The sequence below is a fragment of the Notothenia coriiceps genome, unplaced genomic scaffold (genome assembly GCF_000735185.1).
Source record: "Notothenia coriiceps isolate Sejong01 unplaced genomic scaffold, NC01 NC01_scaffold00034566, whole genome shotgun sequence".
NCBI classification, from domain to species: Eukaryota; Metazoa; Chordata; class Actinopteri; order Perciformes; family Nototheniidae; genus Notothenia; species Notothenia coriiceps.
This window is the reverse complement of record NW_011367267.1, coordinates 94,828-110,518: the sequence shown is the minus strand read 5'-3', so window position 1 is coordinate 110,518 and position 15,691 is coordinate 94,828.

The following is a 15,691-nucleotide window of genomic DNA, read 5'->3' as shown; positions in this document are numbered from 1 at the left end:
AGAGTGTGCCATGAACTAAGTTCTCATGAACCTTTGTGGGAAAAGTACTGCGGTGTGAATGCGCCTTTTGAGACCATCTGCTGGTTGTCAACAGTTCCACAATTTCACAGACACACTAGCATGTGCAAACTATGTGTTAAGCAAGTTTGGATTGTTTCATTGAAAATGCACATGTTAAGGAAATAGTCAAACTGAATAGATGTAGCAAACACCTTGTATACTATACAGCAGTGACGTGCGGTGAGCTTCATGGCTGGTGAGGCACTGGCTCTTTCAGAGTCAGATTTACAAATATTATATTTTGACATTAATCAAAATGTTCGGTTATTTTCAAAAGCTTTTTTAGTCTGATGCTTCGATTCATTTTAAACAGACCGTTCAACAAAAGGATACCCAAAATCTAAATAATGGATTGTTCTTTCTTAGTAACATCCCATTTTCATTACAATTGTGGTCTTACCTTCACTTGAAGATTAAGTCCATGCTCTCCTTCTGGACAACAATCTCTATTAGTTTTTTGTAAAAGTCCTCCTTATCTTCCTGTAGTTTCAAAAGTCTAGTTTGTTGTTGTTCATCGTCCTGGTAGAATAACAGTAGCAACAAGAACCTGTGGGCTCATGTGCGCCCCCTTCAGTGCGGCAGAGGTTATGGCTGCCTCTCCTGCTGCTTTTTGTCATTGCCGTTATATAATGAGACGATGAGACCAGCGAGCCTAAATATCATATATACGTTAAATAAGTTATTTAGAGACTTTGGATGGCGAGGATAAATTTAATAAAGGGATCTACAAACATTACATTGGAGACCTACAGTGAGATGGTAACAGGCATAGGCTTAGGGCCCGCTTTCCAGCCAGTTTCTGTTGGGTGACACACTTCTGAGGTAAGAAGTTCATCCTTCGCTTTTAGAAAATTAATGTGTAACAAAATAATCTCTAACACCAAAAAAACAGACACTCCAACAAATAATCAGAAATGATTTCTGGTAATACATCTTTGCTTTTACTTGTTGTATTTGTGGTGTAAGATTGCCCCTTCCATTCATAAACAGAACCTTACCTTTTCAACCATGCAGTTAAGCAAAACAGGCAATATACCCAAGGTTTTGGGGAGGTGAATGAAATGTGGTATTTTGGTGAGTTATGTAAAACTTTGCAATACATTTCCCTCATTAGCATCAATACATTTGATGACAAATTGCAAAAGAAGAAACTGCTGCAGTTATCAGACACATTTGTCCCCCCTGGTATCATTTCCTGAGGCTGTCTAGGTCCTTTTGATAAACAGCTGATAAATTGGGCAAACAAAAACAGACATAATTGTTTTAGGTGGCACAGAGGTCAAATAAAATGCTTGGCGTGAGAATAACGTAAATTAAACAACTATCACAACTCCAGGGGTTTGTGATTACCTGATGAAATGAAGACCTGTGTCACTATCACCTCGCAGGCGGCCATCTCAGCCCACCTTCGCCTGGCAGGATTAGGTCATCCGTCTTCATCCAGCTGCAGCCCAGAGTCTGAGAGCTCTGTGGCAGACGGAGTGTCCTTGTCTCGTCCTCTGCAGCAGGAAGGGGCCTCTAATCAGCTCTCAGAGAGGATGCTGGGAGAACTGGCAGGAAACCAGGTGAGGAGAGGTAAATGAGACGCTGCTGAGGTGGGCAGTGTGGCATTTTTCATTCATAATTCATTCACTTAGTTGTTGGTAGTTCAGACTGCAAGAATTGTGCATTTGGAAAAGGTTGACATCTAAAAGAAATAACATTCAAAGAATTGTAAAATCAACAACACTGGCACAGAGTGTTTTTATCCGCTTACATAAAATGTCATTTCTCATCATTTCTATACCCATTTCTCTTCCTTTCGTCTTCTTTCATTGATTTCCTGTCAACTCATTCACCATTGTATTCATTCATTCTGTCCCTGTATACTTAAGTGGCTCAGCCTTTTTACGGTTATGTTAGGTGACGCTAGGTTATCAAACTATTTAATTCTGCCTTTTATACATGAATTAATTCCACGCGCTAAGAAGAGGAGAGAAAAGCTTCTTACCAGCTGATGCTGAAGATACTGAGGCTGGCACTCAGTGGAAAAAAAGAAAATGTCTTTCAGAAAAGAGTGCCTTTTCCCTGGATTTTCATTATGAAAGCTCACAGAAATCCATCAGGTGTAACATTTTGTATACAAAGGCTGCTAATCTTTCTTTACTTCTGACTAGGTGGAAGGCATGGGGTTTACAATTTTGGAAAGAGAGGAGTATAACCAGGAGCCTTTTGCAGATCTTAATAATAGTCATTATTAAACTGTATATACAGATGGCAAAGGGTTTATTTCACATGCTTGGTAACCCATCCCTACGCTGCAAATAACTGATCATTCTTTTATTATCTTAATCTATGTATCCAATTGAAGGAGCCTATTATGCGTTTTGGATTTCCCCTTCCTGTGGTGAGTTATGTAGGTTTTTGTGGATGTAAATGGTCTGCAAAGGCTAAAATCCCAAAGTTCCCTCCAGAGGGAGTTTCTCTCCAACACTCCCCCCTTCCTTAAAATGCCTCCATTGAACTCCTTTGTTTACTTCCATAAACATACTGTAAAACGTGTTTTAGATCGGCTAGCGCTTCCAACATGTACGTCACAGCTCGAAGCGGTTGACCAATCACAACAGAGCCGGCCAGCAAACCAATCAGAGCAGACTGGGCTCTGGTTTCAGACAGAGGGTGAAAAGAGGCAGTAGGAGAAGAATAAAGACCTTTTTGAACATTAAAGCATAGGGAGACAGGTCACAGAGGCACAAATTACAATTATGAACCTGAAAATGAGCAAAATAATGCCCCTTTAGTCTGTCATTTAGTCTCATACGTCTCAAGACGATATATCTACCAGTGGAATAAAATAACAATATTTCCAAAACAACGTGTTTTGTAAAATAATTATTTAAGCCCAGTTTAAAACTTGTCTTGAGTTTTGGGGTTGGATAAGGTATCATTATCTGCCTCAATTCTTTGAGGTTATCAAATATAGTCAAGAATATACCGAAATAAAAATGCATATTGCACTGACATTTTACAAAAGAAAAGGTTTAAGGACAGCAACTCAAATCCACTACACTTTCTGGTGAAATCAGGGAATTTCCTCACAGTCACTACCTGCACCTACCTATACCTATGTGTGTGCTCTGGAAAAAAAAGCTCATAAACAACCCTGACTCTGTAACAAACTAAATGACTCAAACTATATTTTTCCAGCCAGCACAGTTGAGAGGTCTTGGATCTATACATGGGTTGGAACAAGAGGGATGCTTTTTGAAATGTAGTTTGGGTCATCAATTGTTATCCAGAATCGCTGACTCAACTTTGAATACAATTATTAAAGTAACAATTATTATAAAATAACTATAATATAACAATAAAATACATTATTTGAATGAAATCTTAAGTGAAGAGGTACGAATTAAACCTACCAAACATTGTACTGCCCTGTCAGTTGAAAGTAGCTTTATCTTTACAAATGTAAAGAAATTCTATTTTATCCACATAATTGTTGTAAATAATTATTTCTGCAGTTGGATAAATACACATGTTGGATCATGAATCGAGACAACCGACACACAGAGTAATAACCCACACACTTTTACCTGCCACTGTGTGTGTGTCACCTGGGCCTTGTGTTGTCTCAGCCTCTGTCAGACTTTTTGCTGAGGTGTCGAGGAGCCTGTCAGCTCCACAGCTTATCTGCTGTCTCCTGCGAGTAAAGAGCCGCTTCAGCCGCTGAGAGGACAACATGAGGGATAAATCCTCTAATATGGAACATTCTTCATATATTCTATTTTTATGTGAGGAAAATACGTGTCAGCTGTTACTTAAGAACACTCTTAAACTGCAGTAAAGGCACTTTGCACATTGTTAGCTCCGGATAAAAGCAAGTTTAAACATTTGTATAATACACAGAAATCCTGTGAAGTTTGATCACTGCCATACTGGAAAATATATTGCGAATAAAATACATTCTGTGTATTACTGAAATAAAGATAACATATATTCAGGTAGGTCTTCTGTGAAGGAGAGAAAAAATGGAGCTTAGTTTCACTTAGTATCTTCAGATTTGGGGATTTTTCAGATCAGCTAAAGAAAGATGAGAAGAAAAAGCATGTTGCTCTAACCGAAAAGTTTAATAATAATCCTTGATTCCAAATTTGGCAGATTATATCCTGTGAATATTAAATGAGAGTTTCTGTTAATGTTTGGGAACTTGTTTCAATTGTTTATTTCCTACCTTATAAGCACTTTAGAGTTGACATTACATAGCTCTGCACAGAGGCAGTGAACTGGACCCTCAGAGAGTCCTTTGTTTTGCTACAGAAGCCTGACGTGCAGCCCAGATGAGGCTCAGAGAACTTTGCTCAGCATCCAGGATCCGAGCAGCGAGCAGAAAAAACAAAGAGTATCGATCGGGCCGGACTCAAGTGTGGGATCAATCGTTATGAGCTCTGTGAAGCCATGAGCTGCTGCTGGACTCTCTCTCTCTGTGTGTGTGTGTGTGTGTGTGTGTGTGTGTGTGTGTGTGTGTGTGTGTGTGTGTGTGTGAGTGTCAGTATGTGACTGTGTGATCTGTGTGTGAATATCATCGTTCATGTCATGATGCTCCAGTGACTCCTGATGAGAAAACATAGCACTGATGTGTCATGTGTTTGTGTGAAGGCTGAACTGAAGCCACAGCCTTTACTATGCCAAATAGAGAAAGGTTATACATCAATACATACAGAGAAATATTTAAAGAGGGCATATTCTGCTCATTTTCAGGTTCATATTTGTGTTGCATGCCTCTATTGCCACATGTTTACCTTCTTTAACGTTCAAAAAGCTCTTTATTTTTCTTATAGGCCTACTGCCTGTGCTGCAGCACCTCTTTTCACCCTCTGTCTGAAACCAGAGCCCAGTCTGCTCTGATTGGTTAGCTCTGTTTTGATTGATCAACCGCTTAGAGATGTCCCGCCCCTTAGCCTATCACGTCGTTCAATGTGTCGGAGAGCTAGCCAATAGAAGCGTGCATGTTACATAGTGATGTCATTATGTTACTGTAAACAAAAAAAATGAAATGAAGGCGTTTCAGGCAGGAGGGGGATTGTGTGGGTGAGAAACTCCTTCTGGAGGGACCTTTGGGATTTCAGCCTTTGCAGACCATTTACATGCACACAAACCTATACAACACTCTACAGGAAAGGGAAACCCCAAAAAGCATAATACGACCTCTTTAATATCTGCCATTTCACAATGCTGAAGAGTATTGGAACACTACTCCAAGTTTCTTTGTCAGAAGAAGTATACGACTAAAATGATGTTAATTTGCCTTAACACTTGTTCACAGTGTTGAACAAAGATGCTTCCTCTCTCTCATTCACATGCCCCACCCTGGTACTCTCCATTGGCTCTTCTGTCTTCCCTTCGCTTCTGGGTGAGCAGCAAGGATTGAGTCCTCCTCTCCCACTGCCAGGAGAGGATTACCCAGCGGACCGCCACTCTGCTGCTGTCACGGTCCTGACCCACACACATCTGCAGAGAAACTTCTTAAGACGCTCAACACCTTTAACCTGGAGCTAATCCTAAAGCTAACCTTAAGCCTCTGCATGGCAGCCAGACGTGACTGTTGGAGTTGAGATGTCAGTAGGTCAGTCTGTGATGCTTTATACTAGCAAAATGAACCAAAAGTAAGTAAATACACATAATATTACCCCCTGATTGATACTATTTTGTAATAAGATTACTTGTTGGAGGTAAAACCATGATAAGAAATCAGTTACTCTTAGGATTTTCTTTCTCAAACTCTATTAGGCTTGATTAGATGTTGAAGGTATTCTAATGAGTTGCTTTTGAGAGGGATTGCTCCAAAGCTACACAACACAGCAAGTTAAAAAGTAAATATTTGTTTTCTCAATGTTTGAATTCTCAGATTTTCAAAATCAGCAGTTGAAAACTGCCAAAATAACTAACAGCATTTGTGACGAGGACAACTTTGGAGGTTTTCTTTTTACTACCACACAGAATATACCGAAATGAAAAACTATTGAGCTGTGAGCTTTATTTGTTTTTTGCCATTGTAATTTACCATAAGCAATTCTTGACTGTAATCTATCTACTGTAATTTGTAATGTATTTTACCGTATTTTTTGCAAGGCTTTTCTGGAAAACACATCAGCTGGTAATTTACCATAAATTTGAATTTCTTAATAAAATACCGTAATATAACGAGGGGTTACGTATGGTAACCCTCGTTATATAAACACAGGTGGAGCCCTCTACTGGACCCTATGGGTGCTCCCCTTGATCCTATCATGCAAGCATTCATCCACTGAGACTTTCTAGACGTAACCGGCCCCGGGGCGGGCCTACCTGAATGTGTGCGCATCTCACCGCATAAAAGGAGGCCTCGCCTCGTGACTGTCATCCTACACTTCTCTTCAGCAAGCAGCATAGGACAGAAAGGGCCCCTGAGTAGAGGCTCCGCCTGTGTTTATATAACAAGGGTTACAATACGTAACCCCTCATTATATCTCTCACAGGCGATGTATACACGCGCTGTCGTCCCACAACAACACTGTTCCATCTCACTGTCTCTGACCGGCTTTCTGGTTGGCAGCCGCTGCACCTCACTCATCTTTCCCTCGGTCGTAACCGTGGAGAAAAAATTGGGGCTGCAGCTGACAGAGCACACCCTGACGCGCTTACCCCGTGGAGGTGTGCTATGACGTGGAGGACTCCCCCGCCCCCCCTGCCCTAAATCAGGGGGAAAGAGTCCTCCAGCCCCTATGGGCCCAGTGCGCGTCACATAAGCGCATTACGCCCGGGGAGGGGGTCAGATGCCCACTGACCCACAGTGCCCCTCCCTCCTCACCAGTCCTGTGTTGCCCCAGCAAGCACAGACGATGAAAACGAGCCAGACATGTCCAAGAGATAAAACGTTATGAAGGGGCCTGGCGTTGACCAGGACGCCGCCGTGCATATGTCCTCCACACTCATGCCGTTAAATAAGGCTGTTGGTACAGCAATAGCTCGTGTAGATTGTGCACGGACCCCCTTGGGGAAGGCTCTCCCTGCCTGTCCGTAGGCATGTGCAATGCACTCACAGAGCCAGCCTGCCAGGCGTTTCTTGGACAGGTTTTTCCAGAAGCACACAAACAGCTGTTCGGTGCGTCTAAGGGCAGCCGTGCGCTCCACATAACACGCTAGCGCACGCACCGGGCAGAGGAGGTGCAATTTAGCCTCCCTCGCCCCACTATGGGATGGAAGATTAAAGCCCCCCCACTGAATAGCCCTAGACCTGAACGCACTCCTTAGGCTCTTGGGCACAAAGGAGGGGTTCGGTCTGAGTGTCGCCCTGCTCTGGTCACCCCGGATCATCAAACAACTCGGGTGCACCGATAGAGCGGTTAACTCGGACACTCTTTTGGCTGACGTTAAGGCAAGTAGCAATGCTGTCTTCCACGACAGTGCTTTTAGGGAGGAGAGCTCCAGAGGCTCAAATGGTTCTGAGACCAGAGCCTCGAGCACCAACGGCAGGTCCCACTGCGGGGCGTGCACTACTGGGCGCAGCCTCCTGACCCCCCGTAAAAACCGCAACATTAGTGGCTGAGAAAAGGCTGACCTCATGGCAGGACGAGGTGGGGGGGGTGAAACGAAGGCCGGCTGCGCCGGACGGGCCGGGCCGTAGAAGCCCTGACGTAGGCGGCTCACTGGTGGGGGGAGCGGTAAGCCCACACGCTCCGTCACCATAGTCATCACCGCCGGGAAGTCCTGTCGCGCAGACCTGTGCGACAGGTCGCCGGAAACATCAGACGACGAGGTGTCGCCATCGTCATTCCTCTCCCCGACGAGCGGACCCGCCCGGTCCGCTGGTATGGCGAACACGAAGGCTCGTCGTGGCCCTCCATCTCCACCACGTCGAGCTCTGGGTCCTCCACCGGCGAGATGTAGCAGTCCTCAAACTGCGCCAGTCGCTGAAGGTGGCTGAGCCGAGGAATTAGATGGCAGGCGCTGCAGACCGTAAGCGGGCCCAGGTTGGCCGCCGCGTGGTCGGACCCCAGGCATTCAATGCACTGGCGTCGGAGGTCGGCGCCTGCAATGGCGCCCGCACAAAGGACAGTCCCGCTGCTCCAGCAATGGTGAGTCAATTTTCTTCGTTGTTTTGCTTAAATGTATCCGTCTCTCTTCACTCAGTGTGTCTCTCTTACTTGCTGAAGAGAAAGGGATGACAGTCAGGAAGCGAGGCCTCCTTTTATGCGGTGAGATGCGCGCGCATTCAGGTAGGCCCGCCCCGGGGCCGGCTATGTCTAGCAAGTCTCAGTGGATGAATGCTTGCATGATAGGATCAAGGGGAGTACCCATAGAGTCCAGTAGAGGGCGGAGCCTGTGAGAGATATAACATACAGTTGTACTGTGTTTTCCACTGAGACAGACTGTAATGAGGTTTACAGCATCTGTTATATGTTAACAGGTTTTATATAGCTGTTTTTTTTTTAAAACTGCCAAAATAACTGACAGCATTTTTGACGAGGACAACTAAGGAGGATATATATTCGGAATATTCAGAAAAAGAAAAACTCACATGAAGCGTTGGACGCGGCGGGAATCACGCGATTGAGGCGATTAAACTGTTAAACCGTCAAACGCGACAGTTACATTTTTTCAACTCGAGCGTCAAATTCACGCGACGCGTTCTCGCGGAAGCCAGCGGTGAGGATCTCAGCCTCACCAAACAAATGCACTTTCCTCCTCATTGTTTGATAAACACTATGACAATGAAATTGCATTTGTTGAGCTGAGAGCCATAGACAGGAAGTCAGAGAGGATGTAAAGACGAACTGAAATGTTATTGGTTTTGGTCTTTTCATATTTCAAAATTTCAGCCCGATAATGCTTCACGATGGGTGAGGTATCTTCTACCTCTATCCTTGTGAGGCACCTGGGCTGCGGGAGAAAGAAAAGACAAAACAAATGGGAAACTGCTTCAACACAGAGAGGAAATTGTAATTCTTCATGTGATTTTTCCTTTTTGTTTTGAAACTAAAAAGCAATTTCACAACCATTGTCCACTGAAGAGCCTTTCATCATTGTCTTTTGTCCTCATGCGTCCCCTCACAAACACAAAACCAACCAGCTGTACACTCACACTCACAGCTATAAATAGTAGGCTACGTGTTTGTCTTCAGATGCAGATACATAACATTTCTCCTTCTTGTCAGCTCCCTGTTTCTAGCTTTGCTCTCACCTTACCTCTCCTGCTCCAACTCCTCTTCTCTTTCTTGTCTTTTATTTCCACTCTCAGCCAGAATACTAATATACCTCCTTCTCTTCTCTCAAGTTTTTTATTCTTAAAGAAGCTCATATTTCCCATATATTTTCCCTGCTTGAATTCGTTGTCCTCATCTCTCAGCATGACTCATAGACTTATCCTCCTCCTCCCTTCATCCCCCCATTTCCATCCCTCCTTCACTCTCTATATTTGAAAAGCATCCGCTGATGCCTGGGTTCTACCTCCCGCTCTGTCTTTGTTTCTTCCCTCTTTACCCTCTTTATTCTCTTCCATACAGACACATTACTGAAATACATCCGCATGCTCTCCATCTCTTCCCCAACTTTACATTTGAATCACCATTTTAACTTTGAGAGTGAGTAAAGTGCTGGATTTGCAATTATTCTTTGAGGCGATGTTATCATGGTGAAGTCTGTCTGTGAAATTAAAGTGTTTGCAGACTCATCACGTGACTGTCTTTATCTGCGATTTGAACATTTGTATTCATAAATAAATCCACCCCCCCACTACATTTCTTTTTGGCTCTGAAACCTTAAACTGAAATGACTCATTCCTTTTTGGACAACTGCAGTCCATTGTTGGACTCTGAAAGCAGGTACAGAAAGTTTGATTGCTTAAAGGTTTTAACTCTTCACAGTCTTTGTCAAGTCTTAAAAAAAACTTTAAAGACTGCTTGAGATCAGAAAATAGGCAGTTGGTAACTGTAAGGGAAACTTCTGCAACAATGGAGAGTCAGGACTCAGAGAGACACGAGGAGAGTTGGAGCTTTGATGTCAAACACTAGTGTTTATTACAAGTATCGGCCAGAGAAATTCACATCACAAGTCACAGCAGCCAGAGATTCTGACTGCGCTGGTGGGTTGCCATGTCAAATCTGACCAGCCTCTCTCTCGATAGACCTTTTAACTAGTTTACAGAGAGTTAATCCACATATTGGGGGATGGTGCGTAAACACCTGGGAACAATGGAGATATCCCCAACATCTGGAAATACTCAATCACTTGTCTGATTCTTAGAAGCCAGCGTTCTCACAGTCATAAAACCCTCTGTGACAGATAATATCAACAATAGCTGATCCCTCCCATTCCTTAAGACAGATAACAGACTCAGGGATGGTCGTAAACGTCAACACACAGAAAAGGTTAAATATCTTAGGAGTAAGGAAGAAATATTCTCTAACAGTAACTTTATTCAAATAACTTTCATGTCCTATTTGCTAAAACTGTCACTTGTTTTCTTAACAGAAAGCAGCACAGAGGAATGGCTGCTGGTGAACTCTGTTCAAACTGTCAAACTAGGCAGTACTAAATTCACTATAAATCAAGATTTTGGTACTGGATTGCTTATTTTCCCCCTCTAATGTTGCGGAAACATATTTAAGTGTACTGTGTAGATGGAAAATGAAAACGTTGCTCTCTCTGATGCTTGGTTTTGGATCGATTGCTTTCAACATATCAACCAGATCATGTTCTTATATTTGAGGTAAACAGTAAGCAGTAAACTAAAATGTGTTTCTGGAATATTGAGGAGAGAAAGATGCAATTCAGGAACATAATCTTGCTTCTTATTTGATCATGGCTGCCTATAGTGTGGCAGTTTGATTGAAGCTATTGCAAGGGGCAGACACTTCATTTCCCCCCCCAGATTCTCTATCTCATTCACTACGGTCAGGATATTGTGACAGTTATTTTTTAAATAGAGTAACCAACTGCAGCCCAAATGGTCACGAATAAATAAATATGATGCACAATGGTGTGGGATTATGATTCAATATGAGTGTATATCAACGTTTCAGCTGAGTTGTATGATGATAAAATCACAATAAATCACAACCTAAATCCTAAGAACTGCTACAGGATGTGTATTTTTTTTAATTATGTAACTTTTTATTTTTTATTATATTTTTTATTATATCATAACTTAGTACTTTTTTTAATGCATATCACATATTTAACATATGTAACATGAAGCTGTCTGTGGCTCTTTTTCCTGCTGTAACTACGCACATTTTGCCTCCGTGGGACTAATAAAGGTATTCTGATTCTGATTGTGTTATCATTTACAGACAGTCTGCAGTGCAAATAAATACTACTTGATTGAATCACTCAAATGTAGTGTGACTTGAACAAGAAAAACAGGTCAATACACTTTAACATCTATTTAGTTATTTCACAGAACAGACTTCTAAATATAAAGCTGCTCTTGTTAATTGATGTGTTCTTTCTGATTAGATTATCCCCTTTTTGAAAAATATAACCTCTACGTGTTTAAAGAAATGGCTGCATTCAATGGAGCAGAAGCAAATGGGTTGTTCTCCCTCATCAGATGACGTCAGCGAGACAGTGGAGACTGTACATCTGTCGAACCTCTCAGACTGTGCTGGTGTGACGACAGATAAGGATGACACATTCACAGTTTGGCACCGCGTGCTGGCGTTAAGGTGAATTATACTGCCTGATCTGATGGGCCAGCTGTAATTAAAAGTCCAGATGAAGAGCTGCCACAGCAACAGGCCGCTTTTAATAAAACCTGAGGGGATGATGCAGCTTTTTACAGACGTGAACTAGTTCAAGGCTGGACACTTTGTAACAGCTGAATTTAATCTACAAAATGACTTAAAGAATATACAAATAAAAACAGGATCCAAGTCTTCAGCCATTAACATTATTATTTTGTAGGTCATGTTTACTATTTTTCTAGTAGTGACACAAGTCTCATTCATTACATATTGTATATATGTGAAGGTATATAAGTATTATTTTGGGGCTTTTTTGGTTTTATGTTATACTTTCAAAGCATAAATCTTCAAAAGTAGTCATTTTAAATGTTTCTGGATAACCTCATGACATCAATGCTCCTTTTTTTGGCCTTAAAACATTTGACTCAAGGCACATATCATTATAGTTTATTACACAGTTTTTCTCATTTTTCATGGACCTGGCTATAATTTCTATTGAATTATGTGATCACCAAGTTAACTACTGATGTTTAGGAACAGGGAGCCATTGCTAAAAAGAAGACTTGTCGGGTAAAACCGTAAAACAGGTTGGATCCAAGTCCTCTAAACTAAAACACAAAACGTGTTTTTCTTATCTCTCATTGGGACCTCATGTCTAGGAACAAAAGCTTCTAGATTTGTGACATCAATCAATCATCATGATTAATTTACTCTGAACTCCTCAAATTCCTTATTCTGTGCGCTAAATGAATATGATTTAGATGTGTTAGCTTTATAACATTCTGTGATATTGCTTTTTGTGTCTTACACTTTCATCCTTCGTTATGTTGCGATGTTCGAAGATCTCAATGACCTAAGTGAGAGCAATGATGACACTACTGTATAACAATTTAAATTGAATGCCAAAACTACAAAGCCAATGGCTAATACATCAGAAATACTCACATCATGGTTCGCTATGTGCATATTAATACTGTCCTCGCCCCCAAAAAAGCCCCTGAAACAACATGCTTGCATAACAAAAATGTATTGCTCTCGTGCAATGGGTCAACATATTGCTTAACGCAAAAACGATCTGCCTTTGACTGCTATTTAGTTTCTGTTTCTTCCTGACAGTTAACACTAGATGATGATGTTCAATAACCCAGTCATTATTTGAACCAATCCACCATCTTTTCCTAACCTAGTCGTTTTTTGTGCCTTTGCAAACCCATATCAGGAAATTGTTTTATGCTTGCAACAGTGATTTGTAACCGTGTGGAAGACACAAATGTTTAGTTTGTGTTTGTTGTTGTGCTAGAAGGAAATACAAAATAAAGTGTGCACTGTAATCTGAGTGACATTTTCAATATAAAGAGCAGAGGTTTTGTATGCTTTAAACTCTCTAATTTGGTTGTAAAAGCTTTAAAACGGTGCCAGGCTCCAGTCTGCAGTCAATCCGTCTGTGTATTTATGAAGTGTGCAGTTCAGAGTAGAGTTCAGCTCTCCGTCTGAGACGGAGTTAATAGAGTTAAGAGCGCCGCCCTTCCTCGCCTGCACTCCTTAGAGCTGAATCACTGTGTTTTCATATTCATATTGTGTGAGAGAGAGATGGAGGGAGGCAGAGGGGAGGGCGGGTTTGGAGAACAGCTGTCATTGTTAGAGAGGAAAGCCCAGCTGCAGACCTTAACAGGCTGAACGGCGACACAAATGACATGCATCAGATATCGCTCGCATCAACACTGGTTCGCTTTTACTCAAGCATAATAAACCGTTCAAATGATACATCAGACTGTTTATCCGAAGGCAGCTCCTGAGAGGGTATGATGAATAAGGATGTAGGCACTTGGTATATTGAGTAAATGAGGGGATATTCATAAAAAACAACAACATTGACCTCAACTACAACCACAACAGGAAAACTGAAGGTTCAAATGGTCAGATTTTGTTTCAGAACCCTGTAAGCACCTCTAGTGGTAGATTGTAGTACTGCAGAGGGCAAGTTTGTTTAAAAAAAAAAAATTATAAAAAAAAAACGGTAAATGTTATATACCAATTGGCAATGCAAATGCAATCATTAACAGCCATAAAGTTGAAGTCGTGCAGAAAACGCAATAACGTAACGATTAGTTTTTTTCAGCGTGGTCGGGAAGCTATAGTTTTAATTTGAATGATAAGAAAATCGAGAAAATCGACAAAGTTCAATCTATGGCGTTCTATGGCGTGATAGTGAAATTGCATGAAGACAAAAAAGAACTGTTTGCTATGAACTAGATTTAGAAATTTAGCAATGATTTTTGTTACAAGATTGTAGTTGAGCAAATCAGACACTGATGGAAAAGCGCTGTATAGGGTTCATTTCCCAAAAGTTCACTCAGGGAATGCTTGACTGAAAACATTATTGAGGGACAACCTTTTCAAAGTTTTTTCGTAGGCTACTTACAACGTTTAAATTACAATCTGCAAAATCGTTCAAGAATGCATATTGTCAATTATCCATACTGTTAACATGCTTTTTGCATTGTAGGCCATAAGCTATCTATTTTTACATGTGCATTCGACTCGTTCCACTTAGTATTGCAACTGCACAGCAAATTCCCTCTGGATAAATAAAGTTGTATTTGATTATTAATTAAACTCTCAGTGATCACTCAAAGAGCTGTACACTCCACCCAGGTGCTCATGTTATGAGTGCATCTAATCTATATTTGCATTGTGCTCATGCATGTGTGTTTCTAAATATGTGAGCGTGCGAGTCGAGAGAGAGAGAGAGAGAGAGTGGTAAAGCGACATGGAGAATGACTGAGGGGAATCGGTGTGTGTGTGACGGCGGCAGCCAGAGAGAGGAAGCGACGCGGATGACACGCACACACACTCTCTTTCTCACACACACAGGAGGGGACAGCGAAGAAGAAGAAAAAGACACAGAGAAGGAGGAGGAGAAGAAAAAGAAGAAGAAGAAGAAGAAGAGGAGGAGAGGGGAAAGCGCAGAAAGACAAAAGAGGAAGAAATCCGGGGAGAAATGCCCGCTGGACGGATGGATTTTATTTTCCCCGAGCTGTACCAGCCTCTGTAAAACAACATGGGCTGCATAGGATCCCGGACCATCAGTAAGCACCCCGCTTTATATTTTTGCCATGTGGAGGTAGAGATGGGTAGACATGAAAAGATAGAGGAATGCGTGACCGTGCGTTTGCAGGGTGGAGATGTTGAGGAAATTAAAAAGGTCAGAATGAGAGAGGAGGCACCGGCAAAAAAAACACTTTTAGGACAATTCCTGCAGGGAGTTGCAGTGCTTTTAAATGTAATTCTTTTGCGCCTTTTCTGTAACACCAGGGGTCTTTTTTTAGGGTGTGTTGTCTACTGTCTGCTTAGTTTACTGTAGGGATTAGATCTCAGTCTGTGTGTTGAGAGGAGAGGCGGGACAGACAGGGATGTGTGAGCGGAATAAGATGCTGTTTGACGTCCTCGTGTCCACATGGATGACACCGGTGTGTGTGTTTGTTTGTGTGTGTATGTGTGAGAGAGACCTCCGCCTTGAAATAAAACGAAGGTCATTGCATGCTGGGTGTCTGAGAAAAGTCCCCTCTCCTCCTTCCCCTCCCGTCTCCCCCTCCTCTCCCCCCTCAGAACATTCCTTCTTTCTATCCTCCCCTCCATCTTCTCCTCCCTCACCTCTTGTCTCTCGCTACTGTGCGTCATGCAGCGACGTAATAAACTGAAGACGCAGGCAGGCAGTGCACACCGGGTTTCACACACACACACACACACACACACACACACACACACACACACACACACACACACACACACACACTGCTGGTTTCACCAACTAATTGACTAGTCGACTACCTCTACCACTAGTCGACGCTGTGGGCCCTAGTGAACTAGTCATGAACAAAATAGACACACGTGCAGGATGAGTCAGAACCGGGCTCGGTAAACTC